This window comes from Ambystoma mexicanum, chromosome 13 (assembly GCF_040938575.1).
Source record: "Ambystoma mexicanum isolate Mex_15411 chromosome 13, UKY_AmexF1_1, whole genome shotgun sequence".
In the NCBI taxonomy this organism is placed as follows: domain Eukaryota; kingdom Metazoa; phylum Chordata; class Amphibia; order Caudata; family Ambystomatidae; genus Ambystoma; species Ambystoma mexicanum.
Genome location: NC_090938.1, coordinates 777,265,147 through 777,277,557, shown reverse-complemented (window position 1 = coordinate 777,277,557; position 12,411 = coordinate 777,265,147). Strand labels below are relative to the sequence as shown.

The 12,411-nt window shown below is 45.2% G+C and overlaps 1 protein-coding gene across 1 annotated transcript in view; it reads right to left on the bottom strand.

Moving 5' to 3' along the window:
* Positions 1-961: 961 nt before the first annotated feature.
* Positions 962-12,411, bottom strand: part of LOC138520575 (E3 ubiquitin-protein ligase TRIM39-like) — a 551,427-nt gene continuing 539,977 nt past the window's right edge. The window contains exon 8 of the mRNA XM_069632911.1: positions 962-1,394. The gene's annotated coding sequence lies outside the window, so the exon portion shown is untranslated. The remainder of the gene's footprint in view (positions 1,395-12,411) is intronic.

Here is a 12,411-nt window from a genome sequence, read left to right as displayed (position 1 = left end):
GACAGTCTCAGAAAGAAACACAGAGCAGTAAAGAGACACAGACAGAGAGAGACACAAAAGGAGCGGCACACATACGTAGACAGAGACACAGCCATGGCAAGACAGGGACGCACACAAGCACACACTCTCTCATAAAAAAACGGCACAAAGCACTGGGGGCAGTTTGGTAACTCTAGAATGTCTTGCCATTAGAAGCTCAAGGGTCAAGGAAAGTGCCTTATTTCTCGTTTTATTCCATGGTACTATGATTCATTGTATACACTGCCCGGGATATACTCTAGTCCTGTAAACTTGCGAAAGTGCTACAGAGGCAGGTGTGAGGAGGCTGGCGATGAGCCCAAGAGTGTAACCTGTGAGAGATCAAGTAAAAGTGAGCAATATGTGAGTACCATCTCACCAGCAACAGTGAGAAAGGAGCAGAGGTGAGCCAAGCCTTAATCAGCTTTATAATTCCTGAAGAAAACACTGCTTTTGACAAGAAAGAACCCAAAATCATGTCTGTATGTATGTAGTTTAGAGGAGTGCTGATCTGTAAGCACTAGAAATCCGATACACACCCACAAACCTCTCCTTCCTGCACCCATTTCCACAGAGAAATGGCAGGCAGTGATAATGTGCACCATGTCTTCAGTTAAGGCGGCAGCTGAAATTATAACAGGTCTATCCCCCCCAAGACAGAATTCAGCCCCTAACCGCCCCCACCCTTCTCTGGTGGTTTCACAAATCAAAAGACGGACAAAAAGGGGCTAGAAAAGAGAATTTTCCATGTAGAAATGAATTTGCAACTCAAATTTAACTATGCAACATTGAGATGGCACTGCAGTGACAATACTCACTGTATCATCAGGCTCAGAAAGGTGTCGGCCATTTTAGACATTGCTTCTTTTACCCCATTCAAAATATGCCCCTGTTGCTGCTTATAGCTTTCAATATTGTAAAAAAAATGAAAACATATGATTGCTTTCCTCCAATCAAAAGAATATTTATTTATTAGCTCTTTGTTTGAATTTCACATATTGCCATTAAACATCTAACATAGGAAAGCAGGGCAATGTTAATCATTTTTAATAATCGTATATACCAGGATAGAATAATAGTTAGAAGAGGCTGAATTTGTCATCTCCAGCTTCTTTCATACTGATCTGCAGACTTGTCTCTCTCAATTATTGTGATCTTTTTTTCATTTCCCCCAAAATATTCTCTATGAAATTGAAAATCTGGTCTCCCTGAAGAGGGTAAATGTCTTGGAAAATCGATTTGATCAGGACAGCATGTTTTCTCTTTGATGGAGAACCTCCTCTCGCAGAATGGTAAGGCATGTTCTCCCGGGATGTGGCACCCACCTCCGTCGCCATAGACGCCAAGTTTCCTCATCCTGGAGGCCTTGTTCTCTGCTGAGGAATATTAAAGACAAAATGCAACCATTTTAGGATCAGTGAAGCAGTGGCAGGAACACATCCTCATACTTTCTTGCCTACTTTTAGAATATTTCCATTCTAGTTATGCACGTTAAGAAGAGCATTGCCTCAAAAATATAGATGTATGTTTCTTGTGAATGAGGATAGTCGGTGCTCTAATACTTTGCTAATGCCCACTATGGAGATGCGTTCCAACCCATTCTAGGCAAAGTGTTGCAAATGCATTTCCTGCAACATCAGTACATCCAAGATTTTATAAGATACTTATACGATAATCACATCGCATTGGCCACCTGGATAACAGAGATGACGTCCCTAGCTTCTTTGGAACGATGAACATAAAGATATCCAAAGCAAGGACTGTATTATAAATCAACATGTGGAAAATGTTTGCAAGCTACTTCCCCTGACGATTCTGCATGATCATTTGCATGGTTTTATAACATAATATGGGAACTTCAGCTAACTGTCTATTGAGACATAGACATAAAAGATGTCTGAGAATATCATGTGACCTCTTCAGCCTATCTGGAATCGAGCTTGCCCGCTCTAGTGTAGCGGCTCAGACATTGAAATTGCCACAGGAAACGTTCATTTCATGAGCGTCACAGAAGTGCGCACGGTGGAACGATGGAAAGAGAAAGAGGGACGTGGATTGACATGAGGAACAGAGATTCAGATATCGTTACTTGTAGCACAGGATGCAATTAGCACATTCACATGAGAATGGGGTGTACACTCTGTGCTTACGCTACAAGGGTGAATTCTATAGTCTTTGGCATTTTTGAACTACAAACATGGCTATGACCAAATTAAGCAATCTTGAAAGTTGGAATGTATCAAAAAACATGTCAATGATGTACATAGGTTTTATTTAAGCCACAGGAAGATGGTCAAGGGGACCGAAACATGCACCGATAGTGGCATGATATACTATGGACGCCATTAAGGAGCTTCTTTTTTAATTTAATTGAATGGGCTAAAATTAATGGATCATCAAATCAAAGATGATAAAACAGCTGGATTAATAGGCAGGAACATTTGGCTAAGAGTGTTTATCCCCTATGCATAACTGTGTACCCCATATGTGATTCTTTTTCAGGGAAAGTGCACATAGGTGTGCCAGTCATTGCTGGGTTCTCATGGCATGCACATGTGCAGGCTTTACAGGTAAACTATTTCACCCCCGCATAAGAGGTACAAAGGTCCAGATGTTGCTGTTAGACCGATGATTTAGCCAACATTAAACCTCACAAAGACTCCTCTAAACAACCATAGACACTGGAGACAGACTACATTAAAAAGCAATACAACCCTTCGAGTGTTCTTAGTACCTGGGTCTAAACACAAAAAGAGTGGTCTTGATTTGCTACAACATATATGGGATACATTACTCACCGTAATCATATTTCTGATGAGTGTATCTGCTTAGATTCACATGCTATGCATAGGCCGACATCTAGCGGTAGCCCCAGAGTATTACATTTTTTGTTTTTGTAACTTGAAAAAGGGACGTCGACGGGGCGTGACAGTAATACTATCCCTATTGTGACGTCCACTATACCCATGGTCCTTCATGCGTCGATGTCCCTCAGATTGTTTTGTTTCTAACATGAGGTAGCATGAGGTGTAGCGCGAGTACAGATGTAATAAAGCAGATAAGAGTATATAAGCCAGAAATCCCCTATGCACCTTCAAGTCCATGGGGGAGGAAGGGTGGGCGCATGTGAATCTAAGCAGATACAAGCATCAGAAATACTATTAAGGTGAGTAATGTATCCCTTCTGAGGCTTGTGGATCTGCTTAGATCACATGCTATGCATGGATTAGTGAGCAGTGTCTGGAGAAGGTGGTGGGTTGTGAGAATGTACAGCAGCAAATAGATGTGTTAGCACTGTGCACTAGGACCCCAACCGGCCCATAAAGCTAGGGGTTGCCCAATAGCACTTTAAGATGAGTAGCAGCACCCGTGAGATGGATGGGGATGCAGATTAATACCCTCGCATGGAATCAATAATGACTACTCAATAGTTTGGCAAAGGGAGTCCGTTTAATGACAAATACAAAAAACGGGGAGTTCCTGAACATCAGCAATCGCTCGATCTTTCTTCTCGCTTCACAACTTCAACGAACTTCATAAAAAACACATCTTTTATACTGAAAACTCGTCATCACTGACGTGTAACGCTTAAAATGTTGCATGCAATTCTATTGGTTATAGGAAAGTAACTTTAATATAGGTACTATATCTGTATATGGTAATGAAGTGAGGGGATTGGATAAACAGTGTCAGGTGGGGCATCTGAGCCCTTCCTTCAAAATGGCTGCGTAGACGTCACTAAAAGTACAACATCTCATTGGTTCTACTAACTATAGGACCCTAGATTACTTGGTCCACTATGATTGGGTTGGCATCAACCCTACTCATACTTTTCCACCAGCCTAGCAGCATGCAGAATAGCCGGCCAGGTGCAGGGAGCTCGTCCGCTCCAGTCTCCTTACAATTATTGCAACAATCATCACTTCAGTGATCATGTTTCAATTATTTCTTTGTATCTTGGCATCGAGACTGCTTCTTGGTCTGGAAAAGTGAAGGCACCTGGGCATGGCACAATTCCATGCATAGGTGTGAATGTTTCATCCCTTCTGCTGGCTCGGTCACGTGATTCCGACACTGTGAAAGTCGTCTGTATTTGATTTAATTTTGCCAGCCATCTGCCTCCTGTGGCTTATCTTGACCTTTCAGAATAGGATACTCTGTTCTTCTCTTCATTAAATGTATCTACTATTGGCCTACTTCAGCTGGTACAACCTTGGCTTCTTGGCATGACTTGTCTTCGTCTGAGTTTCTGTCTGTCCGTAATTCTCGATTTTTCTGCTGCAAAGCTCTCCTCGTGAGACCTTAAGTAACCTTTGGTCAGGTCTGCTCTTGTGCGTAGTGGAAGTATACTTAAATACAATTATTTTCTTGAGGTCGATATCTATAGGTGGCGCTTGCTGCACTCTATTTTACTATTAAGCTTTAGCAAGCCTCACGATTTTGTTAGCGTCTTGTGGTTCCTTGCATATGTACACATGTAAGCTGGCTGAATATCTGCATCACGCTTATGGCATAAGCATCTAACATTTGACATTGTTATTTCGCTTTAAACTCAGGATGTCACTTATCCATGGTGTTTCGTCTCTTTTCATCATTCATAGGTCGTCATATCTTTTATATGTGAGTCAGTCCGGGTTCTTGTGATGTCACTATTCGTCTTCTTTTAGGACTTTCTTGGCTTCTTCCGGTATTGCATTTTGACAATCGAAATTCTGTCTCACTTGTCGATATGGTTTTCTCAATGGGTACCTTACTGTCCAAGGTTTCTTAGGTGCAGGTATTTCAATAGGTGCTGTCAGTCTGATAGGTACTGGGCAGAGCCCCGTTGTTGCTCTCTGCTGGTTTATTTGCTCATCATACGTCACATATTTTGGCGTGAACATTCCTGGCACCTCAAAGTGGGTGGTGGGGGTGTGAATTGTGTTGGGGACCTCCTCTACAGCACCGCTTGTCCCACCTGCGAATCTGCTTTAGAATGTGTGCCAGTGCAGTAGTGCTGAGTAAAAGTATGTATAGAGCTCCATGTAGCTTCTTTGCAAATGGCGTCCAGCGGGATGTTTGCAATAAAGGCCAAGGTAGCCCCTGAACCCCTGATAGTAGAGCTGTATGCATTTCACTATCCAGTTGGAGATGGCATTTTTTGAAGCATGGTCACCTTCCCAGCCAGCTGCGATGGAGACAAATTTTTCGTAGCGGTTTTGTCTTGTTTACATAGTATAAAAGCCGCCCTCCTTACATCTAGTGTATGGAGGTTTTTCTCAGCTGAGCTTGAAGGGTTTTGAAAGAAAGCTAGTAGTTCGATAGACTGATTGACAAGGAAATTAGAAATGAACTTTGGTGAAAACCTAGGGTGCGTTCCTAATACCAATTTGTCTTTGTGGATAACAAAGAAAGGGTTTTGCACTGACAAAGCTTGTAGTTCACCGACTCTCCTTCTGGAGGTGATAGCCCCCAGAAAAGCCGTTTTATATGTGAGGTGTTTAAGGCTGGACTTGCGCGTATGAGCTTTGCAAGTAGCACATTTAGGTCCCACCATGGGGGCAGGTTTGAAATGGGAGGGTGGAGTCTTTTTACTCCCTCCATGAATGCCTTGATGACGGGGGATCTTCCACTCGGACACCTTAGTCTGAGAAGTGGTGTACACGGATAGAGCCGCTAGGTGAACCTTGATTGAGTTAAATACTAGCCCTGAGTCTAGTAAGTGGAGCATGTAATGAAGAATGTGTGATGGCGTACCTTTTTCGACTGGCACCATATTACAAATCCTTTCGATTTGTTAAAATAACAGTGTCTGGTGTTTGGTTTTCGTGCCTCCTTGAGGATTTCCATACACCTTTGAGGTTGTTTTAAATGGCCAAACTCTATGACTTCAGGAGCCTAGCTGCCAAGTTCATGGATTGAGGATGTGGGTGTAACGTTGTCCCCCCCCGTGTTGGGTGAGCATGTTGGAGGGGCACAGGAGTTTGATTGGATCGCACATCGTCAGTTTGCGCAGATGCGGAAAAAACAAGGTTGTCTCGCCCACATAGGAGCAACCAGGATAAGCATCACTTGTTCCTGGTACATCTTGTTCACTATTCTGCTCAGTAGCAGTGGTGGGGGGGAAAAGTGTGGGCAAATTTCCCTGACCAACTCATCCACAGGGCGTTTCCCTTGGATCTGGTTTGGGGAAACCTGGATGCGAAGTCTGGACATTGAGTGCTGATGCTTGTGGCGAACAGGTCTAACTGAGGATAGCCCCAGAAGGGAAATATGTCGTCTGAAATGTTTTTGCTGAACTGCCACTTGTGCTCTTCGGTTAGAGGATCTCTGCTGAGTAAGTCTGCCAGAGAATTGAGTTCCCCTGGAGCGTGATGCGACACTAGGAACATGTTCCGCTTGAGTGCCCACTTCAAAATTATTTGGGCTAGCCTGGACAGACTTGGAGAGTCTGTGCCTCCCTGCTTGTTTTTGTAAAACATAGCAGTGGTGCTGACTGTGAGGACTTGTACTGTTTGGCCTGATAGATGCACCTGTAAAGCTTGCAGGACTTTGAGCAATGTTAGTAGCTCTAAAAGATTTATGTGATTCTGGGCTGTGATATGGGTCCACAGGCCATGCGCTGTGTGGTGAAGGTAATGGGCTCCCCACCCGGCGAGTGATGCGTCTGTTGTGACAATCGCTTGCACTGCAGGGTTGTGAAAAGGTTTTCCCTTGAACGGATTTTCCTTCGTCCACCAGCTTAGCGCTTGAACTCGGGTTAGCGAAACAACCACTAGATCGTCCCACTGAACGCTTGCCTGAGACGACTGCTTCGCTAACCGCATTGGGCGCATGCGCAACCGGGCATGCGGGACCAGGTAAATGCATGATGCCATTATCCCGAGCAAGCGCATTGTTTTGCGTACGGTTATTTGGCAACCGGCTAGATACTGAGGTATTTGCAGCAGTATGTTCTGCACTCTTTCGTTTGATGGAAAGACTAGACCCTCTTCTGCCTTTATGACAGCTCCTAAGTTTTGTTCTGCTTGGAACAAGACTTGTTTTCTCGTTGATTGAGAATCCCAATTGGAACAGAAGATTGATTGTTCTCTGGGTATTTTGCTTGCAAATTTGGGAGGATTCCCCTGTTATCAGCCAGTCGTCCAGATACGGGTAAGCTGGGATTGATTCTCTACGTAGGTGCGCTGCCACTACCGCTAGTACCTTGGTGAATACCCTTAGAGCGGAGGCTATGCCGGAGGGTAGCACCTTGAATTGGTAGTGTTGGCTCGCCATTTTGAAGCACATGAATATTCTGTGCACTGGCAACATTGAAATATGAAAGTATGCATCTTTCATGTCCAAGGTTGCCATGTAGTCTCCCTGTTTTAGCAGTGGGATTACTTCTTGTAGCGTTGTCATGCAGAACTTTTGTGGCTTGACATAGGTGTTCGCAGGGCGCAGGTCTAGGACAGAGCTCATTGTTAGGTCTTTTTTCAGCACAAGGAAGTACATTGAATAAATACCATTGTTTACCTAGTTTGCCAGGACGATTTCTATGGCGTCCTTTAGTAGCAGTGCTTTGACTTCTTCCAACAGGATGCATTATTTTTCCTGTGTAGTTTGTCTTTGTCTTGGCGGGTGGTTGACTGGTGTTAGTATTAGCTCTATGCAATAGCCCCCCACCATGGTGGAAAGTACCCACTTGATCCCTGTTAGGCAGAATCCTGTGCAGTGCCCTTAGGGACCACTACACACAATTAAGACCACAGGTGGCAATACAAGTTTTACCTTTGGTACAAGCCTGTACTACTAAGTTATAGTGGGAGCAGTAGCAGAGCAGCCAGGCTTATCTCAAGTGGTAGCCGAGATTACACAAAGGGACCACAATTACTTTGACTCAAGAAAACACTGACTCAAGGTTTCAGGTAAAAAATATAAGTACATTTATTTTTAAACCATCAGTTCTATTAAACTTTAAACAAAACCACACGTTAAATATACAACAACTAACCAATTCACTTTGTACAGTATGTCTCAAGGTAAGTACCCTGTGTTTGAATGAACCAGTGTTATGAACAAAACACAATACCGCGGATACGGTTGCGATCACTTTTTGACAGTTCGGTCTACTAAATAAATGCGTATCCGTGACATGAAATGCTACCGGGGCAAAAGCACACTTAGCACCTGAGATACCCAGAGGGAGTTGGAGGCAAAAATCACAGGCAATATTTAGGTTAGGCAGACAGCATCGAGAAACACTCAGAAACAGGAGTTCAAAAGTCAAAGGGCCGGAGCCAGGGTTAAGTGACACCGGAGACCTGTTGCCGAAGATCACACCGTTAGACAGTTCACGATTCAGCATAGCCCAAAAGTACTTTGATATTGTCAATGTTCGGAAGCAAAAGTTATAAGAAGTAGGGAAGACAAGGGCAAGCCTTGAAGATGAAGAAAATGGGTTCACCCAGTTTCCTCGAGCAGAACACAGTACCTTATTCCAATGGTGCAGCTGGTGCCCTGGCGGTTGTTCCTGTTGGTTTCCCGCAGACCGACGATTCCTGGAGCTTCATTGTGAAGGAGGACGTCTGAAGGGGGTCTGCACCACACAGGAATGAAGCCGGCAGCAGCGACAACGAATAAAAGGTGCGCTCCTTAAAAACGAGGCTCGGCAGGTGGCTATCCGGACCACTACAGCAGTGTGCAGCGATTTTGACCATGACGGAGATCTCGGTCTGAAGAAGATGAGCTGGTTATCCCCACCAGCCTCAAGGGAAGAAGACTCCGGACTGGATCTTCTCTTAGTCGTTGAAGGGTAAATAGCTCAGGACTGCAGCAGGGCTTCACCGGGATGGGGTAGTTGCAGCAGCCGTTCTCTCCGCTTCTCTTCGGTTCCTTGCAGTTCCAGAGGCGACTCTGACTTCTAGCCCAAGAGACCTGCCTTTTAATGCGCAAAACCCCCATTCACACAGCCTGGCTTTCAATCACGCAGCAGGGGGGCTGTCTAGCCGGGACAACCACCTCAGCCAATCATGGCAAAGTGAGACTTGGGTTTCCTAGGATACCCTGTGCAGGGGGTGACTACACCCCTTCCCCACATTCAGTCTACCTAGACACCCAGCCGCCAAGAAGAGGGCTTCCCTGCAGAAGCCCGCCAAAAGAAGGTGAACAAAGAAGGCGAGCCTAGTTTGCCGCGCAAAGTAAAACACAAGAAGGACTTTAACAAAAAGAAATGGCGAATAAACCCAACCGGAGCCAAAAGAAAGATGATTTGGTCAAGCAGGTTTTTGCTTAAGGCTGCTAAAATAGCCACGTTTATCTAATATAATCGCGGTAGAAAAGTTAGGGTAGATACCACTGCCACCAGCCAAGTCTAAATGTTAAAAGAGCGAAACAATGCTCAGGGAGGTACAGACAGAAAAGGGCTACAGATTATCCCTTGCCAGTACTCCATGTAAGATGGGGTGTACTGGGTCTGTGGTAAAAGTGACTATGTAAAGTAAATGGCTACTTTACCTTTCTCTGGGGGACAGTAGTCAGCCCCAGCAAAAATGGAGTCAGAGGGCAGTCTTAAAGACAACCCTGGGTTACTACACTGAAGGTGCTGTGTAACCCATACAAGAACAGGGGCACTTGGAGTGGTGTGCTCCAGTGCCCAAGATCACACAATGAGTAAAAACACATAGGCCAGAGTCTATTTGTTGTGTGACCTCATCCCACATGTGGCAATTATAGCTGGATAACAGCATAGTGGTGTTAGCTTTTCTGACTTGATAGGCAGCCGAGGAAGCTTCTTTCCTGCCCAGGGTGTATATAGATCTTCTTACTCTCCTTGTCAGGAGGGGCTTCGGCAGAGGCTAAAGGTGTTCGAGTTCTCTTCCTAGTGGTGGGGACTACTAGAGAGTCAGGCTTTAGCTGCCCCGTAATGTATAATGGGTCCGATGGGGCTGGTCTAAACATCTTTTCAATGCGTGGGTTGACCGCCCATGTCAGATTGGGGGTTAGTAGAGAAGGCTGAATACGCCTCTGGACAGATTGAAGCAGTGGGATGACCTGTGCTGCAGATCTCTTATCCCCGAGGATGTCTTCTACAAAGTCTTCATCGACTTGAGCTTCCTGGGTATATAAAGTGTGCTGCAGCCTTTAAGAGCAGGTCATTGTATTGCAGCTGGTTGGCCACTGAGGAATCAGCCACTGGTTGGTCAGTATGGTCTGGGATGATGTATACCTCATCATCATCATCATCATCATAGAATTGGTCTAAGTCCCCTGTGTCCCCTTGGTCTTCTAGGTCTGAAAATTAGCCCGGGTCTTGTGAGCCTTGAGTGTCAAAATAATATGTGTCCTGAGCCACGTCCTGATATGACGAAGTATTAGTATGTGTAGCGTCCAGGCAGGCTCTTTTGTTATCGGGCTGCTAGTTAGCTGCTTCACCTTGAGGGGGCCCTGATCAGGGTGTCGGTCAAAGAAATGTATAAAACTGCACATTCTCCTCATGACCCTATCAAATTGTTCCGGGGTCCAATGGGAGGAGCTTGGCAACACTGAGGGGGCAGGTGTAGGCAGAAGCTCTGGAGCAGGGGGCTGTTTGAGTTGCATTGCCCCTGAAAGGGTGTCCTCGGGGGTAGAATAATCCCATCTCTTTGAACCTTGTTATTTCGAGTCACGTGGCGTTGAGTACTTTTTTGATGTTCTTTCTGGCATTCAGTAGGGTGTTATAGATGTGTTTTTTTTTATTAAGTTGCTCATTTTTTAGCTTTTTGCAGTGCCGTTGATGCGTCTTTCGACACACATGCCGCCAGAACCCGAGGACTGCATATTTGGACGTGGTGTCGGAAATGGACTTTGGCGTCTGTTTCGGGGGCCTGTCATGTGGTGATCGCGCCCGCAATGGCTCAGAGGACAGGGAATGTTCTGACCTTCCCTTCAACACTGTGTGTGGCTTATCGGTTGATGACGTGGTCAACTATGGGGGATGTGCTTGGTGTGGCCTGTAATGGAGGTGCTTGAGCCGCCGAGTGTCGTCGCCATATCAGAACCGCCGGCCGGCCTGTCTGTTGGAGTCTGGGGCTTGCACACGGGAAACCATTGGATCACGAACGCCCTCGGCGTCACTTAGGACGCCGACAGCGCTGGAGGCTTCCTTGCTGTGCATGGAGGCCTCGGCCTGCATGGCGTGGGTCCAGCATTTAGTCTTTTGGTCCTTTAAAGTTTTTGGCCTAAACAGTTTGCAAGACTTGCACTGTTTTTATGGCGTGGTTCCTAGGGAGGCAAAGGTTACACGCTCAGTGTGAATCCTTCCAAGGAAACTTCCTGTTACAGGAAGGACAGAATTTAAAAGGAGTATTTTCCAAAGTGTAAAAAGATGGCAGCCTGGCTGAATACAAGGAAATATAGGGGAATTTTTATTCTCTAAAGTGAGATGGAATATGAACCTCCCCCAGCTCTCCCTACTGTACAGGGCCGAGGCCCGTTGGGGCCTAGATAGGCCGCAGACAAAGTTCGTCGAAACAGGAGTCGTTGTCGTCGATGGATGGTCTTGTCCTCGTAAGCAGTTGCCGGAGATCTTGGGGTGTACGATTGTCGAAAGGACAGAAAAAAAGTCTAACTTTAAACTTTTTCTAAGTAATGGCGACAGCCAAGAAGGAACTCTGCGATATGCATCCGAAAAGGATGGGGGAAAAAAACAATCTGAGGAACCTCGACACATGAAGGACCATGGGAACAGTGGACGTCACACTAGGCATAGTATTACTGGCACGCCCTGTCAACATCCCTTTGAGTTTCGAAAACAAACAATGTAATACTCTGCGGCAACCACTAGATGTCAGCCTATGCATCACATGTGATCTAAGCAGATCCACAAGCCTCAGAAATGTATATATATATGACAAATATTACATGCCTGTAATAGTCTTTCTGATGCTTGTATCTGCTTCGATTCACATGATTTGCATAGACCGACATCTAGTGGTTAGTGCGGAGTATTGCATGACTTGTTTTCGAAGTTCGAAAAGGGACATTGACAGCATGAGGTGTGTATGTGAGAACAGGAAGGTAAAGAAAGGTGTAAGATGTCCATGTACCTTCAACTACTAAGAGGGTAGGAAGGGTGGGCGCATGTGAATCTAAGCAGATACAAGCATCAGAAAGACGATTACAGGTTTGTAATATTTGTCTTTTGAGGCTTATGGATCTGCTTAAAATCACATACGTTGCATAGACCGCTTACCCCACCTGAGAATCATTCTTTGTACGAGTATCCACACAGCAGTGTCGCGCAAAAGTGTGAACTTAACTCGAGGTTACTTGTTTGCAAATAGCCTCTAATAGCACATTTTCAATGAAAGCCAGAGTAATACCGGTACCTTGAGTTGAGCGTGCTCTGGGTGTAAACGGCAAAGTGTTATTAGGTGGGAATCATGGATGTGT